General features: G+C 41.0%; 1 long non-coding RNA gene across 4 annotated transcripts in view; it reads left to right on the forward strand.

The window, feature by feature from the left end:
* LOC147374309 (uncharacterized) overlaps positions 1–17,471 on the forward strand; it is an 85,823-nt gene that overhangs the window by 11,946 nt on the left and 56,406 nt on the right. For all 4 annotated transcript variants that reach the window (XR_015162633.1, XR_015162634.1, XR_015162636.1 and 1 more), the window contains exon 2: positions 40–155. This is a non-coding gene — a long non-coding RNA (uncharacterized LOC147374309). The remainder of the gene's footprint in view (positions 1–39; positions 156–17,471) is intronic.

Here is a 17,471-nt window from a genome sequence, read left to right on the forward strand (position 1 = left end):
CTCCCACCAAATTTTCTTTTCATGGCTCTTGTTGTCTAGGTTATAAGAACCCATGGCAAACATGAGAGGCCCTGAAGGAATGTGTGACAATCTTCCCGAAACAGTATTTCCTGGATCCAGTGAGATCTTTGCCTCCAGGAAGCGGCAGGGAGAAGGTAGGTTGGCCTGTGCATTGTCTTGCATAGTGGATGGGTTTTTCTTTAAAGTAGCCATGTCAAAAAAAATAAATAAATAAATAAAGTAGCCATGTCAAGTGCTGCCTCAGGGTCTAACTGACACCAAGCTGAGGGGTTGGCAGAATGTTCTTAATGTGATGTAAGTAACTCTCCTGCAGGTACATCTCAGATGGTATTTACCTTATGATTTCCATGCTGTTTAGTACATCCTCTCAGAGCCTAGGAAGTTGTCTGCTATTTCCCTCAGGACAAACGGGTTATTGCTTTCAAGCTTCTTTGCTCTGAAAACAAAAATCATTTTAAAAAGCCTTATTTCAGTGACTAGTTTTATTTCCTCTAATGAACAGTGCTTGCCAGCGCAACTGTGCATCACTGCATTAGGCTAACATGGCCAATGGCATGCATGAGACCCTCACCTGTCCCTAGGTTATCTGTCTTTGAAGTGCAGCCCCTCTTTTAGTTAGAGGGGAACTTGGAGAGAATAAAGAGTCTATTTTCTTGTACTTTTAAAACATAAAGTGTTGTTTTAATTTAAATACTACCATGCACTCACCGGAGAAGGCAATGGCACCCCACTCCAGTACTCTTGCCTGGAAAATCCCATGGATGGAGGAGCCTGGTGGGCTACATACAGTCCATGGGGTCGTTAAGAGTCAGACACGACTGAGCGACTTCACTTTCACTTTTCACTTTCCTGCATTGGAGAAGGAAATGGCAACCCACTCCAGTGTTCTTGCCTGGAGAATCCCAGGGACGGGGGAGCCTGGTGGGCTGCCGTCTATGGGGTCGCACAGAGTCAGACACAACTGAAGCGACTTAGCAGCAGCAGCAACCATGCACTCACAATTTGTTTTTTGTTTTTTTTTAATGATATATAAATCAGAGGGAAAAATATAAAGAAATGCCATCTTCTAGGTTTGAATGAAGCAGGCTTTTTCCTGAAGTTAAGGAAATTATTGAGTTTTGTTCATGTGTCATGGAAAGATGGAAGAGTTAAATGCCCAGGCTCTGCATCAGGGGGCTTGTTTAATACTGTGATGCACCCTGGGGAAGTCTTCACTTTGAAACTCGATATGAAACTTACTCCTTGCACCAAAAGGATCAGAGAAGAAAGCTAGCTCCCCAAGAAATCTAGGTGGAATGCATTTAATGAACCTTATGATATTGCTGATATTAACCACTTTTGCTCCCCCCAAAAAGAAAAATTTCATATTATTCAACACAAGAGAATCAAGCTTCTATAAGAGGTAGTGTGGCCATTTCCACTTTTTTCTTTCTCATATGCTTGAGCAGAAATTCCCAGCAAGGAGTAAAACTTGCTCTCTTCCCAGGAGAGACAAGAAATTGTTTTTCCCTTCCTCATCCTCTGCAGTATCACAAAATACCTTGAAGTATCCTATGAGATCTCAGCATTATGTCGGCTCTCTCTTAGGATCCAGCCTTCTCCATCCCAATTGGCCTCAACTTTCTCTCCTAATCAAGCCTCGTATATTTGCAGGGATAGAGGGAGGTAGGGGCAGATGTAGATGTAGATGTTTTTCTCTACATGTACAAAATTATTTTTCCATAAGATAAGTTTATTTTTCTCAATGTTTTTTTTTTTTCTTGCCTTGGGTTATGGAACTCCTTGAGTATTGTTAGTGATATATATCTATAACCTTAACTGTTTATTTCAGTTAAGATTGTTTTATAATGAGTGTAGGCCAAGCAAGCATCATTCCTTACATAATGCTGCTGTTTAATGAGTGTGTGCCTGTCTAGGTGTGTTACATGCTACATAAATTTTGGCTTTTCTAGAGTGTGTCTCAGGGTATATTCATCTGACTCAACTACTTCTATGTTCTTGGCTTTCTGTCAGTAAAGCTAATAGCAGTGTGTGCTTGATCCCCTCACCAGGTGTTACACTGAGCACCTATCCCCTGGCATGGGGAAATAGCTTCTCATTTCTTCAGGCAAATGTTTAGCAGGCCAAGCCAATTTGCCATTAGTTTCCACCTTGAACAATCTTGTCTTTAATAGAATCTCCAACACTCAAAATGAAAGAGCTTCTAGATCACTATCAAATTCTTCTCAAAATTTTTTAATATTGATACCATTGTATCTTTTGATTAACAGGATTTTTAAAAAGAGAGATCATGTATTATAAGTTTCCTGGGAATGCTAAAACAAAGTAACAGACTGAGTAGAACAAACAACTGAAACTTACTCTGTCACAGTTCTAGAATGCTAAAAGTCCAAAATCAAGTTGTTGGCAGGGCCATGCTCTCTCTGAAGGCTCTGGGGGGATCATTCCTGGCCTCTTCCTAGCTTCTGGTAGGCGCCGGCAATCCTGGGTGTTCCTTGGCTTGTAAATGCATCACTCTAGTCTCTGCCACTGTTATCACATGGCGTTCTCCTTCTGTATCTTTGTGTGTGGGAATTTCCCTCTTATAAGGGCACCAGGCACTGGATTAAGTACCACCACCTTCATCCTCAACTTGAGGTGATCTCTCCTGCCAAGATACTCTTTCCAGATAAGGTCATATTCACGTGTTTGTTCACTCACATGGATGTAGACTTTGGGCGGACATAACTTTGTACAGGTAATCTTGAAGATATTCTTCTAAATATTCTAAATCCCTTTAAACTAAATGTTGTTCAAATAAATACCTAGACAGAAATGATCACTGTTACATCCCAAGCTCTGTAAGTGTCAGTTATATTCTTTTAATAAATGCTTAGAATCTGTCAGATGCCGTGGACAGAAATGGACGCTAGGGAGACAATGATAAACCAGAGACATGGTATCCCTGTTTCCAAGAAGCTTATGTTATAGTTGAGGGAGAGAGATACAACTGTAATTTCACTGTGCTCACAGGCAGTATATATTGGGAAGTGACTACGTGCTGGCCTCTGAGGATGACAAAAGGGAAACGAGAATAAAAGTCCATGCCCTCCTAGGACTTACCTTCTACTGGTAGAGGACAATGCATAATAAGTAAGCAAAATCATTTTAGCTAGCGATAAATTCCATGAAGAAATAAAAGGCAGAGCAAAAAAAAAAAAAAAAAAAAAGTGGTGTGGGGTGTCCTTTTGATCTGAGCCTGAAGGAAGCCAGGGTATGAGTCTCATGAATGTCTTAATTCAGTGTTCTAGTGGGAGGAACTGGAGGTAAAGGAAGTTCCTGGTACATTTAGGAACAGCAGGAGGCACTGTGGCCTCTGGGAGTCATTCAGAAAAAGAACAGAAAGAATGGAGCCATAGCCTGGAGCTGAGATAGAGCCCAGTAAATGACCATAAGATACTATAACTCTAGGGACTTCCCTGGTGGTGCAGTGTTTAAGACTGGGCCATGGGTTTGATCCCTGGTTGGGGAGTTAAAATCCGGCAGGCTGTGCTATACAGCCAAAGTTTTTAAAAAAAGAAAAAAAAAATACTATTGCGCAGAACATAAAAGATTCTACCGGCAGTGCAGGAGACACAGGAGATGTGGGTTCCAACCTTGGCTCAGGAAAGTGCCCTGGAGGAGGAAATGTGAGCCCACTCCAGTATTCTTGCCAGGAAATTCCATGGACAGAGGAACCTGGTGGGCTACAGTTCATGGGATCTCAAACAGTGGGACATGACTAAGCACACACAGAGCACAACTAAAAGCAGTTGTGCTAGAAGCAGTCTGAGGGTTTTTGAGCAAGAGAGTGATTTGGATTTGATAGGGAAACCCCTTGGCTATTGTGTCAGTAATGGGTGGGAAAGGCAGGTGGATTTTTGACTACAGAGCCAATGGGATTCAGGTAGTGAAAGTTCTGTGAGATAATCTTGACCTGAAGGAGAGGAGGGGTGTGAAGGAAGGTAATTCTGTTGGGCAACTAGTAGCCAGGGAAGGCCTCCCCGAGGATTTTATGTCTTAAGCTCTTATGTGAATAAGCCGAAGTGGCCAGCCTTCTAAAAATCTTGAGGGATCAGACATTGGAAGGCTCTAAGTCTGGTGTGTTGAAGGATAGACAAGACAGCTGGAAGCTGGAAGATGCAGCCTAGAAAGCCAGCAGATACACCCTAAGGCTCAAGGGGGAGGAGGCAGGGCAGCGGCAGGCCGGCCCTGTGGGTCCTGTCTTAGTTCCCTGAGCTTCCTCAGAGCACTAGAGGGGGCTCGAGGCTCTGCGACTGCCTCCAGGACCAGGATCCTGTCCCTGAGCCCTTGGAGTCACTGCATTGCAAGGCACAGCAGCATTCCTCAATGTAAGAAGGAGTGACCAGTTTCTGAGATACATTCATTTAGAGGATGTCCCCCTTTAAAGCATTGTAACTCATAATTCTAAAACACCTATGTCTTTCACACAGCCAAACCATTTCCAGGAATCTCTCCTGCAGAAACATCATTGGTAATACTCAAATACAGAGTATGAAGATTTTTACTGTGTCCTTGATTACATTGGGAAAAAATTTTAAGAAAAAAGTCTCCTTCGTTGTTTTCTCAATTCCTGACTTTTTCTCATTAAAAAAATCTGGGTTGACTATGCATTCTAATCTCATTTTTCTAATTCTCTTGATTATATTTTCATATACTTAGTTTTGTCAAAAGCTAATTGAAATATAATAAAATATGGATCAACCTTATACCCAATACAAAAAAAGAAAACTTTTTTAAAACATAAATGAAAATAATTGAAGGTACATAGTGGTTTCTCACTGTGGTTCACTTTGACAGATAAATGGCTAGCTTCACAAAATTGTCTGTTTTCTTAGTGAATCAAGAGCTCTCTTCTTTGCTCATGAATTACAGATCTCTTCTGATTGCCGGTAATATTGTGGACTAAATGATTAAATGAACAATTGAATGATAATTCTTTCCTTGTACGCAACCCAAGAAAGTAAATGTGGGGGAAAATATACCCATGACTCAAACCCCAAATTTCATTTAAGGAAAGAGAAATCACATATTAGTAATGATTTTGGCACATACAGTAAGAGATAAAATACAGGATAAAATACAGGAGAGGAGGAGAGGAAACCCTGGAACAGTCTGAATAAAGCCTATCAATAGGGAAATGTGTGAATAAATTATGGTACATATATAAGATGGACGTCTGTGAAGCTATTAAAAAGAAAGTATTGGATCTGTATTTTCTGACTTAGAAAAATGTTCACAGTACATTTTTTCAAGTGGTAGACTGGCCTGTAGAAATAATATGTAAATAGAAAGCATAGTGCTATGTAACATTCTAAAATGATTTTTTAAAAACCCATTATATGGTGATGGAAATGTTTGTATCTTAATTATAGTGCTGGTTTCATGAGTATATACAACTGTTAAAATTCGTGGAATTTTACTTTAAATGAATGCAGTTTATTTTACATAAATTATTCCTCAATAACATTGAAAAAAATTCCACTCCTAAAAAATCCTGAAATGACTAGATTTGTATAAACAAAGGAAGAAAGTAAAGTTACAGTGTTTACATAGGGATGAATTTGGAGAGGATGATGCCTATCTATAATCTTGTAGTAGCCTTAGCCTCAAGCCACTATGAAGCCAAAATATCTTAATGTGAAGATGCAGATTTGTCAACAGAGCTGACCTAGGTAAATATCCAGTAGTCATGTATGGATGTGAGAGTTGGACTATAAAGAATGCTGAGCACCAAAGAATTGATGCTTTTGAACTGTGGTGTTGGAGAAGACTCTTGAGAGTCCCTTGGACTGCAAGGAGATCCAACCAGTCCATCCTAAAGGAAATCAGCCCTGAATATTCATTGGAAGGACTGATGCTGAAGCTGAAACTCTAATACTTTGGCTACCTGAAGTGAAGAACTGACTCATTTGAAAAGACCCTGATTCATTTGACTGACTCATTTGAAAAGATTGAAGGCAGGAGGAGAAGGGGATGACAGAGGATGAGATGGTTGGATGGCATCACCGACTCAATGGACATGAGTTTGAGTAAACTCCAGGAGTTGGTGATAGACAGGGAGGCCTGGCACGCTGCAATCCATGGGGTTGCGAAGAGTCGAACATGACTGAATGACTGAACTGAACTGAAGTAAGGAAGTAGTTCCCATGTTCCTTCTACAATTTTGTGCATGAATGAGAAAGTGAGAGATGAAGAGGGCATGGTGGTGGTCAACTGCAATTAAACCTAAGCCAGAGATTGGATCATCAACCAAAGGGTCATAATCCTTTTATAGCCAGTCTTGGAACACTGTGGAAGAGCAAGATCTTTGAGGTTGCTGCTGCTGCTGCTGCTAAGTCACTTTAGTCATGTCCAACTCTGTGTGGCCCCATAGACGGCAGCCCACCAGGCTCCTCCGTCCCTGGGATTCTCCAAGCAAGAACACTGGAGTGGATTGCCATTTCCTTCTCCAATGCACAAAAGTGAAAAGTGAAAGTGAAGTTGCTCAGTCATGTCCGACTCTTCAGGACCCTCTGGACTGAGGCCTACAAGGCTCCTCCACTCATGGGATTTTCCAGGCAAGAGTACTGGAGCGGGGTGCCATCACCTTCTCTGCTTAAAATTTTTGGTAAGAATTTTAAGTAAGTAATTTTAAGTATATTGGTTGTTAACACCATGGGAGTTGAATAAGATTCTTCAGGAAAATTTTAGTGAGTAGAAGAGCAAGTGCAAAGGGAGGTTGTGCTTGAACTTTTGAGTTGAATCAATAGAGATTCCAGCAAGGGAAGCTGAGAAGCAACCACTACAGTAGAAGGAAGACCGAAAGAACTTGGTGTTTTGGGCGGACCCTGGAAGGAGAAAGTGTTTTTGTGGTGGCAGTGGTGGGGGAGGAGGAGGAGGTAGAGGAATTACCAGTAGTGACAAGTACACCATGGAAATGTAGTAATTTAAGGCTTAAAGACTGCCCATTGGTTCTGGGAGTTAGATCATAGGCAATTTGGGAAATAGCAATTTCATTAATAGAATGAACACAGAGCACACAATTAGGGGAGAAAAAAGCTGGATGAAAAGACATGGGAAGAGATGTCAGTTGCTAGAGGTGGTTCTTTTTTTTTTTTTTTAATGAGGGTTTTTTTTTTTTTTTTCTTGGCTTACATGTGGGATTAAGAGCAAGAACAGCAATGAAGGAATATCAAGGAGACCAAGCAGGTCATGGAAAGGAGCTAGGTTCTGGGCAGTCATATGGGTGAGAGGGAAAACCTTATTTTGTGATAAGAAGTATGTTAGTTCGGGTTCTCCAAGAATCAGACAGCAAGATGTGATTGGGTATGTAAGATCCACTGGGGAAGACACTTATTTATGAAGGATAAGGAGGAGCGAGTGGAGGTGGGGAGAGCTTTCAGACCTTGGTGATCTGACACCTGTGAAAGGAAGGAAGATTAGGTACGAAGTGTCTCATCTCTAACACAATTCCAAGGAAGCTTTGGGCAAGCCTATGGAGTGCCAGAGTTGCTAGTTAAAGAAGTTCTGTGTCTCATAGGAACCGGCCGGTTAGTATCTCTTAGTTTACTCCCTGCCTGAGAGGCAGCATGTGGGCATTGTGACCTCAAAGCAGTGCAAGCATGGACTCCCAGGGGCAGCAGCTGGAGTCCTCAGGGATCCTGCTTGCTGCAGTGGGGAACCTGGGCGGTGCATTTTCATGGTGAAGTGTTGGTACAGCTGTGGCTGTATTGGGATGTTGAGAAAAGACAACAGGAAGATAAGGGAATTTTCATCTGGCAGCCTCATTTTTTTCTTTGAAGTGTGGAGCTTTATGGTTTAAACTGGCTAAAATGAGAAAAGAGGAGCGAACAGAGTTGGGGAAGGGACTTGTGTGCTGAAGGTTTAGAATAGCAGAAACTGGGAGAAGATAAATGATTTTGTGCCAAGTAAGGTGTCATTGAGAATGGAAATGTAATGGACTGTGCTGGGTAGTGGAACTAACAAGACATAAATGTACTTTCCTCTGGAGGGATGTAGTAGAACAAAGAAAGATGATCTTGTGAGTGATCCCTTTTCTGTTAATACCACCTCTGGTTCCAAGGCTGCTTCATGTTTAGACTTCTTAAGTTATTAGTAAGTTATCAAAGGAGAAAAAGAGAGCTCTGTAGCTCAGACGGTAAAGCGTCTGCCTACAATGTGGGAGACCCGGGTTTGATCCCTGGGTTGGGAAGATCCCCTGGAGAACGAAATGACAACCCACTCCAGTATTCTTGCCTGGAAAATCCCATGGACGGAGGAGCCTGGTAGGCTACGGTCCATGGGGTTGCAAAGAGTCCGACACGACTGAGTGACTTCACTTTCACTTTTCATCCTTCATTTAATTAAATATAAATATATATATATATATATATATATATATATATATCTTTACAGGTGACTCAGTGGTAAAGAACCTGCTTGCCAATGCAGTTGTAGGAGATGTGGGTTCAATCCCTGAATCGGGAAAATCCCTTGGAGGAGAAAATGGCAACCCACTCCTGTATTCTTGCCTGAAAAATTCCATGGACAGAGGAGCCTGGCTGGCTACAGTCCAAGGGGTCAAAAAGAGTTGCACATGATGGAGCACATGTGCACACACACACAAACACACACACATATTTTTATATATATGTACACACATATTTCCTTATATATATATATATATATACATATTTTATATGTATGTATGTATATATACATATTTATTAAGCATTTACTGTGTATAAAGCACAGAGGGAGACATACAGATGGTTTTCTGCCCTCAAGGAATGTGTAACATTGAACAAGGGAGACTATGAAGGTGGCCTAGGAGAGGCACAAGTCAAGTCTATGGGATTACAGAAGAGGTACAGAGCCACGTGGGTGGGAGATAATAGGGCAAGTGGGTAGATCAAGAAAGTATTTGTGGAGATGGCTTTGGGTTGGGACTCATGGAATGCAGAGAGTTGTGGCTGGGTTGTTATCTTTGGTATCTAAAATAGTAATGGGTGCTGACCCTTCTCCCCATTTGCAGTCTTCTAATTCAGGACCTTGAGCTTAGCCAAATGGTGACCACTCATTCCTAGACTGATAATCAGCTGCTCACTCTTTAAATCTACTGTCTCATGCCCAATTTCAGCACAGTTGGGTAAATTGTTGTTCATACACCCCACAAGCTTTTGGGGATCTCTTCCACTTGCTGCTGTTGTTCAGTCACTAAGTTGTATCCAACTCTTTGTGACCCCTTGGACTGCAGCATGCCAGACTTCCTGTCCTTCACTGTCTCCTGGAATTTGCTCAGATTTGTGTCTACTGAGTCAGTGATGCCAACTAACCATCTCATCCTCTGCCGCCCTCTTTCTCCTTTTACATTCAGTCTTTCCCAGCATCAGGGTCTTTTCCAGTGAGTCAGCTTTTTGCATCAGGTGGCCAAACTGTTGGAGCTTCAGCTTTAGAATTAGTCCTTCCAATGAATATTCAGGGTTGATTTCCTTTAGGATTGACTGGTTTGATCTCCTTGCAGTCCAGGGACACTCAAGAGTATTCTCCAGTACCACAATTCAAAAGCATCAATTCTTTGGCTCTCAGCCTTCTTTGTGGTCCAACTCTCATATCCATATATAACTACTGGATAAACCATAGCTCTGATTATATGGGGCTTTGTCAGCAAAGTGATGTTTTTTCTTTTTAATATGCTGCCTAGGTTTGTCATAGCTTCCAATGAGCAAGCATCTTTTAATTTAATGGCTGCTGTCACCAGTGATTTTGGAGCCCAAGAAAATAAAATCTGTCACTGCTTCCACTTTTTCCCCTTCTATTTGCTGTGATATAATGGGACCAGATTCCCATCCCTTATTTCCTGAGCTTAACAGATGCTGCTGCATCTTGTACATCCTGCACATTTTCACATTTTGCATATTTGCACAATGCCATCTTCCATCGACTCGTTTATCTCCCTTCGGCGGTGATAACTTTATGGTCAGGAAACTACCTTTAGTACCTTGTAGTCTCGGTGCAGGGCCTTAGTTATCCCCTTGGTTGTCTTACTGCCGGTGAGTCTGTAAATCACAGTCAAGGCCTGTGTTTGGAGAGGAAGGGAAGTAGGTAACCCTGCTGTATTATCGAATTCACCTTAACCAGTAAATCCACTACCTTGAGTATAGGTTCTTATCTTTGTCCCTTTGGGCACCCCAAACAAAAATACCATAGAGTGGGTGATTTGTAACAACAGAAATCTGTTTCTGTCAGTTTTGGAGCCTGGGAAGTCCCAGATGAAGTCACTGGCAGAATCATGTCTCATGAGGGACTAGTTTGTAGACAGCTGTTTTTTACCCCTGTGTCCTCACGTGACAGAAGGGACAAAGGAGCACTTTGGTATCTCTTATTTGGGCACTAATCCCATTCAAGAGAAACCTAACTTCAAGACCTAATCACCTCCCAAATTGCTCCCTCCTAAAACCATCACACTGGGGATTATGTTTCCACATAAGAATCTGAGGAGACACAAATTCGGACTATAGCATTTCTTCACTTTGGGTCCTTGTGTTTGCTTCCCAGTGTCTGAGACTCCAGTTAGTTATGACTGGATTATGGCTGTATGGACTATAGCTGTATTATGATATGTGGAACTATTTGAAGTTTTTACCCCTCAGTAAAAAGCCTCTTACATTGTTTCAGTAACTTGGGATGAAAACTACTGCAAGATTCAAATATAACAGTGTATAGCCAGGGCCTCTGTCTTATAAGGTAAAAATGAATCTCCACTTTTTTTGGGAAATGTACTTACTGATCAGAATGGAGATTGTTTAATGCTATTGCTAAGTTCTTCAGATGAAGCTTAATACAGCCCATCTGTATTAAGCTTAAGCTAGTCCAACTAGCTGTACCTAGCCTTATTATCTTCATGGTTAATGCTACACAGTAGACTGCAGTCCAGGAAACATGTTTAAGACTCTTCACACTTCATTAAAATTCACTCTAGGCATCACAATGTCATACAGAAATATTAGTAAATAGTTGTGAGTGAAATTAAAGTTATAGACCCCTTGCCAACATAAACCCCTCCAAGAGACTTTTCTGATGGCCAAGCACTCAGATGACCAGTGCTTAGATGTTTCATAATTGGTGATTTTTCATCATTTCTGAAGGTTAATATTTTGCTCTCCATTTAGAGGTAAAACCGTGAGGACCAAGATTTCAGTTCTAACAGTTCTAATTTCCACTCATTACATAGCTACCATTGGTCTATCAGGGTTCCTTTTATTCAGAGAAAAAATATTTTCTTTTAGGAAACTTTGTGAAGGTCAACAGAACACAGAGTAGATTTATTTTAATAATCCTTTTGTATTAGCAGTATTTACTTTAAGGATTATTAAGATCTCTTTTCCTCCCAGGTAGCAAGCTGGGTTGTTGCCACTGCAGAACAAAAAGTGGAGATTGTTAGTGTTGGAGAAAAGGCCGGAAACTTAATGTCATAAAGGAAAGGAAGATGCAGTCAGCTAGGACCTGAGAGGAGCTGAGGAAAGGGCTTGGAAGGAGGTTTGCTCTTCTTTTTTAGATGTGGTACATCCTTCCATGTGAGATTCTTTTCCAACCCATATGAAAATTCACTTTTCATTTTTCATAGGTCTAACTCAAGTTTTTTCTTTGCACTTTATTCTTTGAGGTTTGGGGAGGTGAGCCATCCTCCCTTGATTTAAGATTATTACCTTTTTAACTTTCAATTTGTAGAGTCTCTGACTGTCTGGGTCTACACACAGAGGCCATTCAGAGCTCCATTTCAACAAATGATGGCATCTTGGATTCAGTAATTCTCTAGAGCACCAGAATTTGACAATTCTTCTCAAAATATTTTCCAAACAGTGTTTAAAACCATCCTTTTCATTAGATTAAGTGCCAGGTAGACAGGCATGGCCAAACACTTTCCATGCAGCCTTCACAAAGAATCATCTAAGACATGGATGATTGATTAAGCCATGGTTATAGGAAGTTCACATAATATTTGACCACCTCTTGTTTGCTTGTGACTGCTAGGTTACTTGTGACATTGGGCTGGCATCCTACCTTTAGACATCATTATTCCTACCTGTAATGTATAATAAAAGGATTACTTGGTCAGTGTCTCAAAACAACCAATTTATAGACCACTGAAGCCCATTGGTGGATCATGTCCAAGTTCATCCCTGAATTTCATCATAACATAAACTTTGGTGGCTGGGTCCTCTTCCTTTTTCCTTCCTCTGAGTCACTCTTAGAAATTTTTACAGTTTATGTAAATGGCTAGTTCTCAGGCCTAGGGTTAAAAATATGCCAAAGAAATTTACCATAAAGTTTAAGTTTGAGGATATTATCTTATATCGAATCATTCCAAACCTTCAATCATTTGTCTCAGTGGTTGCAGAATATACAGTAGCTACAGCATGTGATGAGAGATATGGGATACTTATCCAGAAGCCTTCATGACCCCAGACCAGTTCTACCTCTGTACCCCTAAAATTTGACCCTAGGAGACCTTAACCAGTGTCTTTTGCCCCAAGGAGAAGAATCTGAATAAGTCACTGCTTTGCTTTCTGAGCCAGTCCACCATGGCTTAACCTATATGACCATCTTATCCATCCTACCTACAGCCAGAAGCACCACCTTAGCAAGAAATTTGCAGACGTGGCATTACCAATGAACCTGAGATGATTTAGTCTATATTGTTGTTCATCGGAGAAGGCAATGGCAAGCCACTCCAGTACTCTTGCCTAGAAAATCCCACGGATGGAGGAGCCTGGTAGGCTGCAGTCCATGGAGTCGCTACAAGTCGGATGAGAATGAGCGACTTCACTTTCACTTTTCACTTTCACACAATGGAGAAGGCAATGGCAACTCACTCCAGTGTTCTTGCCTGGAGAATCCCAGGGACGGCAGAGCCTGGTGGGCTGGCGTCTATGGGGTCGCACAGAGTCGGACACGACTGAAGCGACTTAGCAGCAGCAGCAGCAGTTGTTGTTCAGTTGCTTAGTTGTGTCCAACTCTGCAGCCCCATGGACTGTAGCATGCCAGGCTTCCCTGTCCTTCACTATCTCCCGGAGTTTGCTCAAACTCATAGCAATCCAACCATCTTATCCTCTGTCGCCCCCTTCTCTACCTGCCCTCAATCTTTCCCAGCTTCAGGATCTTTTCCAAAGAGTTGGCTCTTTGCATCAGGTGTCCAAAGTATTGAAGCTACAGCTTCAGCATCATTCCTTCCAAAGAATATTCAGGATTGACTTCCTTTAGTATTGACTGGTCTTGGATTGATCTCCTTGAAGTCCAAGGACTCTCAAGAGTCTTCTCCAACACTACAATTCAAAAACATCAATTCCTCAGCACTCAACTTTTTTATGGTCCCAACTCTCACATCTGTACATGACTGCTTGAAAAAACCATAGCTTTGACTATATGGACTGTTGTTGGCAAAGTGATATCTCTGCTTTTTAATACCTATCTAGGTTGATCATAGCTTTCCTCCCAAGAAACAAGCATCTTTTAATTTCATGGCTTCAGTCACCATTCTCAATGATTTTGGAGCCCAAGAAGATAAAGTCTGTCACTATTTCCATTGCTTCCCAATATATTTGCCGTGAAGTGATGGGACTGGATGCCATGGTCTTCAATTTTTGAATGTTGAGTTTTAAGCCAACTTTTTCACTCTCCTCTTTCACCTTCATGAAGAGGCTCTTTAGTGTGGTGTTATCTGAATATCTGAGGTTATTGATATTTCTCCTGGCAATCTTGATTCTAGCTTGAGCTTCATCTAGCCTGGCATTTCTCATATATAAGTTCAATAAGCAGGGTGACAATATATAGTCCTGATGTACTCCTTTCCCAATTTGGACCCAGCCCATTGTTCCATGTTTAGTTCTAACTGTTGCTTCTTGACCTGCATATAGGTTTCACAGGAGGCAGATGAGGTGGTCTGGTATTCCCATCTCTTGAAGAATTTCCACAGTTTGTTGTTATCCTCACAGTCAAAGGCTTTAGTGTAGTCAGTGAAGCAGAAGTAGATATTTTTCTGGAACTCTCTTGCTTTTTCTATGATACAATGGATGTTGGCAATTTGGTTTCTGGTTCCTCTGCCTTTTCTCAATCCAGCTTGTTTGTTTGTATTGTGAGTGTGTAGTTGCTCAGTTGTGTCCAACTCTTTGCAACCCTCTGGGCTGTAGCCATCCAGGCTTCTTTGTCCATGGGATTCTTCAGGCAAGAATACTGGAGTGGTTGCCATGCCCCTCTCCAAGGGATCTTCCCAATCCAGGAATAGAACCCGTTTCTCCTGCATTGCAGATGGATTCTTTACCCACTAGCCATTGGGGAAGCCTTAATCAAAATAAAGTTTGAAAAACTCTGGTAGAGTTAAGACTGAATTCTCTTTTTTTTTCTATATAAAAATTTATAGTATTATTGCCACATTAAAAGGAAAAAAAATGCTATATGGTCCATGAAGAGTATAATCTTTAGACTGCAACTTTTATTTCATTTTTTGGGTAACAACTTTTCTGAAGTATAATACACCTATGCGCTTCCCTGTGGCACAAGCAGTAAAGAATCTCCCTGCAATGCAGGAGACCTGGGTTCAATCCCTGGGTTGAGAAAGCTACCCACTCCAGGATGTTTCCCTGGAAAATTCCATGGACAGAGAAGCCTGGCAGACTACAGTCCATTAGACTGAGCAACTAACACTTTTACTTTCTTTCAATGCACCTGTAGGTAGGATAACATACAATTCTTCCATTTAAAACTATTATAATTCAGTGATTTTTAGTGCATTAATAATTGTATTGTAACCATAACCAAAATCAATTTGAGATATCTTTTTCACCTCAAAAAGAAACCCTACAACTTTAAGCTATCACCTCCCTCAATTTTCTATCTCCCCTAGGCCTAAGCAATGGCTAATCTACTCTGTCTCTACATATTGTTTTTTTTTTTTTTTTAAGTACATAGTGTTTTGTAAGAAGATTTTAAAAATCTTTTTTAAAAAACCGTTAAAAATGGTTTCTTATTATATTCTCTAGCTTGAATTTCCTTGTTTCAATTCCATGGTGTGGAGAAACAGACACTGCTTCCTGTTCTCTGCACTCCAGTTGGCCCAGCACCCATAAGTAAACAGACTAATTTATTTCAAAATTAAGGCAAAACAGAATACAATTTTCTTCTTTCTGGCTGCAGTGGGTCTCCAGTGCTGCATGCAGGCTTTCTCTAGTTCCTGCAAGCAGGGCTTCTCACTGTGGTGGCTTCTCTTGTAGAGCACAGGTTCTAGGGCACAGGTGCTTCGATAGCTGCAGCTCACGGGCTTAGATGCTGTGAGGCATGTGCGTTTCTCCTGGGCCATGGATCAAACCTGTATTCTCTGCATTGGCAGGTGGATTCTTAACCACTGGGGACCTGGGAAGTCCCTCAAATATAATTTTCAACTCTCTATATTATATCAAGCATTACACTGAAAAGGAAAGGGAGATCTGTGCAATGAGTAGAGAATGTCTGATTAGTTTTAGATAGACTTTCTTTCCTTTTTACAAAACTTGATCCTTGATTGTGTCTGGCATGGTATAGTTGCAAGTTATATTACTTAGAACCCAATCTCAAGAGACAGAAGTCTCACTCATACTGGCTTGAGGAAAATGAGAATTCACTGACTAGTGTGAGCTTACGGTTCTTAGGTGCTGCCATATTAGGTGCTCAGACCCTATTAGCAAGGCTCAGTCTTGTGCTTTCTGCTTTTCTTTGCTGACTTCATTCTAAGGCAGACCTGCTCCTTAAGGTGGCAAGGTGGCTGCCAGTAGCTCCAGACTTAACAATATATCCTCTCAGCAACCTTAGTAGTGGGGATAATACCTCTGTGTGAACCAGAAACATTGTTCTAGAATTGAGTGTTCTTTGGCTCTGATTGGCCTGAACTGTGTCACATGCCAACTCTTGATGCTGGAGGGAGCGTCAGCTCTGCCTGGTCCACATGACAGAAAAGGGAAGGAATTATTTCCTAGGGGAAATTGTGTGCGTAAGCAGAAGTGATCAAGGGGATGCTTTTGGGGAAGATAAAATGAAAGGATAATGATTAAAGACCGCTGCAGTATGATTCATAAAATCTGAGTTTTAGCCTTATTTGTCGCTAAGTAGTTTTATTATCTGAAGCACATCACTTATTCTGTAGGCATTGGTTCCCAATTTTGTAAAATTATAGACGTCTATAAGTAGTCTTTAATGATCTCTGTTTAAAATTCAAATTCAGTGATGAGCTGGCTAGATATTTTGGTATTAAATGACTAACCCTGATTTTCTTTGATAAAATCAGGACAGTGACTTTCACGGAATAGAAATGTAGCCTACAGCAAGCATAGTTCTGTCTGGAGTCATGAGGTTGTGTGCTGTCTTTGATACTGAATGTTAACTAGAGGAATGCAAGGTTTCTAACTCAGTTTGGAACTCTCCAGTCAGTTTAAGGAAGTTTAATCCCTTATTATTTAGAAGTCATACTGGATATCATGTTACTTCCAGTGCTTTCTGTATGTTTATGTCAACCCTTGTGGTGTTAAAGAATCAATAAAGTCTTAGAAGTAGCAGAAATCAATTAGAAAAATGAGATAAAAGTTGCTAGCATAAATGAACTTTCCAATATGCTTTTTTAAAAAGGAGTTATCATCATATGCTAGCAACTGCAGAAGTGAACTGGAGAAAAGAGGGAACCGAAAAGAAGGGTCTTACAATAATTGGTATGAGCCATGATGAGCAGTCCGCATCGACAACTGGGCCAGCTCAGGATGTGATGAGAGGAGCTGGGAAAGACCTTGGTGGGCTGGGGAAACAGTCTTAGTGTTTGGGTGTAGCGCATGAATTCATTTTCTCAACTAGAGGTTCTAGCTTTGGGTGTTAAAGTCCTTTTTAAAATAAGTTTTCAATAAAAATGGAAATACTAGATCATTGAGATTCAGGTATCAATTAAAAGTCAAGAAAATTATGAGTCTTTAAAAAATTCCAATGAAACATGCTTCATCTGTCTGTAATACTAGCAACAAACTTCTTGGCTTTTACTTTGATATAAATGAGTCACTTGTGTGGGGCTTCAAAGAAGCACATCTTTAATTTAGGATAGGCTCTTAGCTTGGACATAAATGGCAGGTACTGGGTAGGCAGATATTTTTCACAATCCAAAGAATGCACCATTCATATGGAATTCAATATAAATGGTGTACGTGGAAGCATGAGTCTGTTGAAAGTGAAAGTCGCTCAGTCAAGTCCTACTATTTGTGACCCCATGGATTATACCATCCATGGAATTCACCAGACCAGAATACTGGAGTGGGTAGCTGTTCCCTTCTCCCGGGGATCTTCCCAATCCAGGGATCAAACCCCGGTCTCCCACACTGCAGGCAGATTCTTTACCAGCTGAGCCACTAGGGAAGTCCATA

Source organism: Bos grunniens, chromosome 4, assembly GCF_055505025.1.
Source record: "Bos grunniens cultivar Pamir isolate PY7600 chromosome 4, Bosgru_T2T1.0, whole genome shotgun sequence".
NCBI classification, from domain to species: domain Eukaryota; kingdom Metazoa; phylum Chordata; class Mammalia; order Artiodactyla; family Bovidae; genus Bos; species Bos grunniens.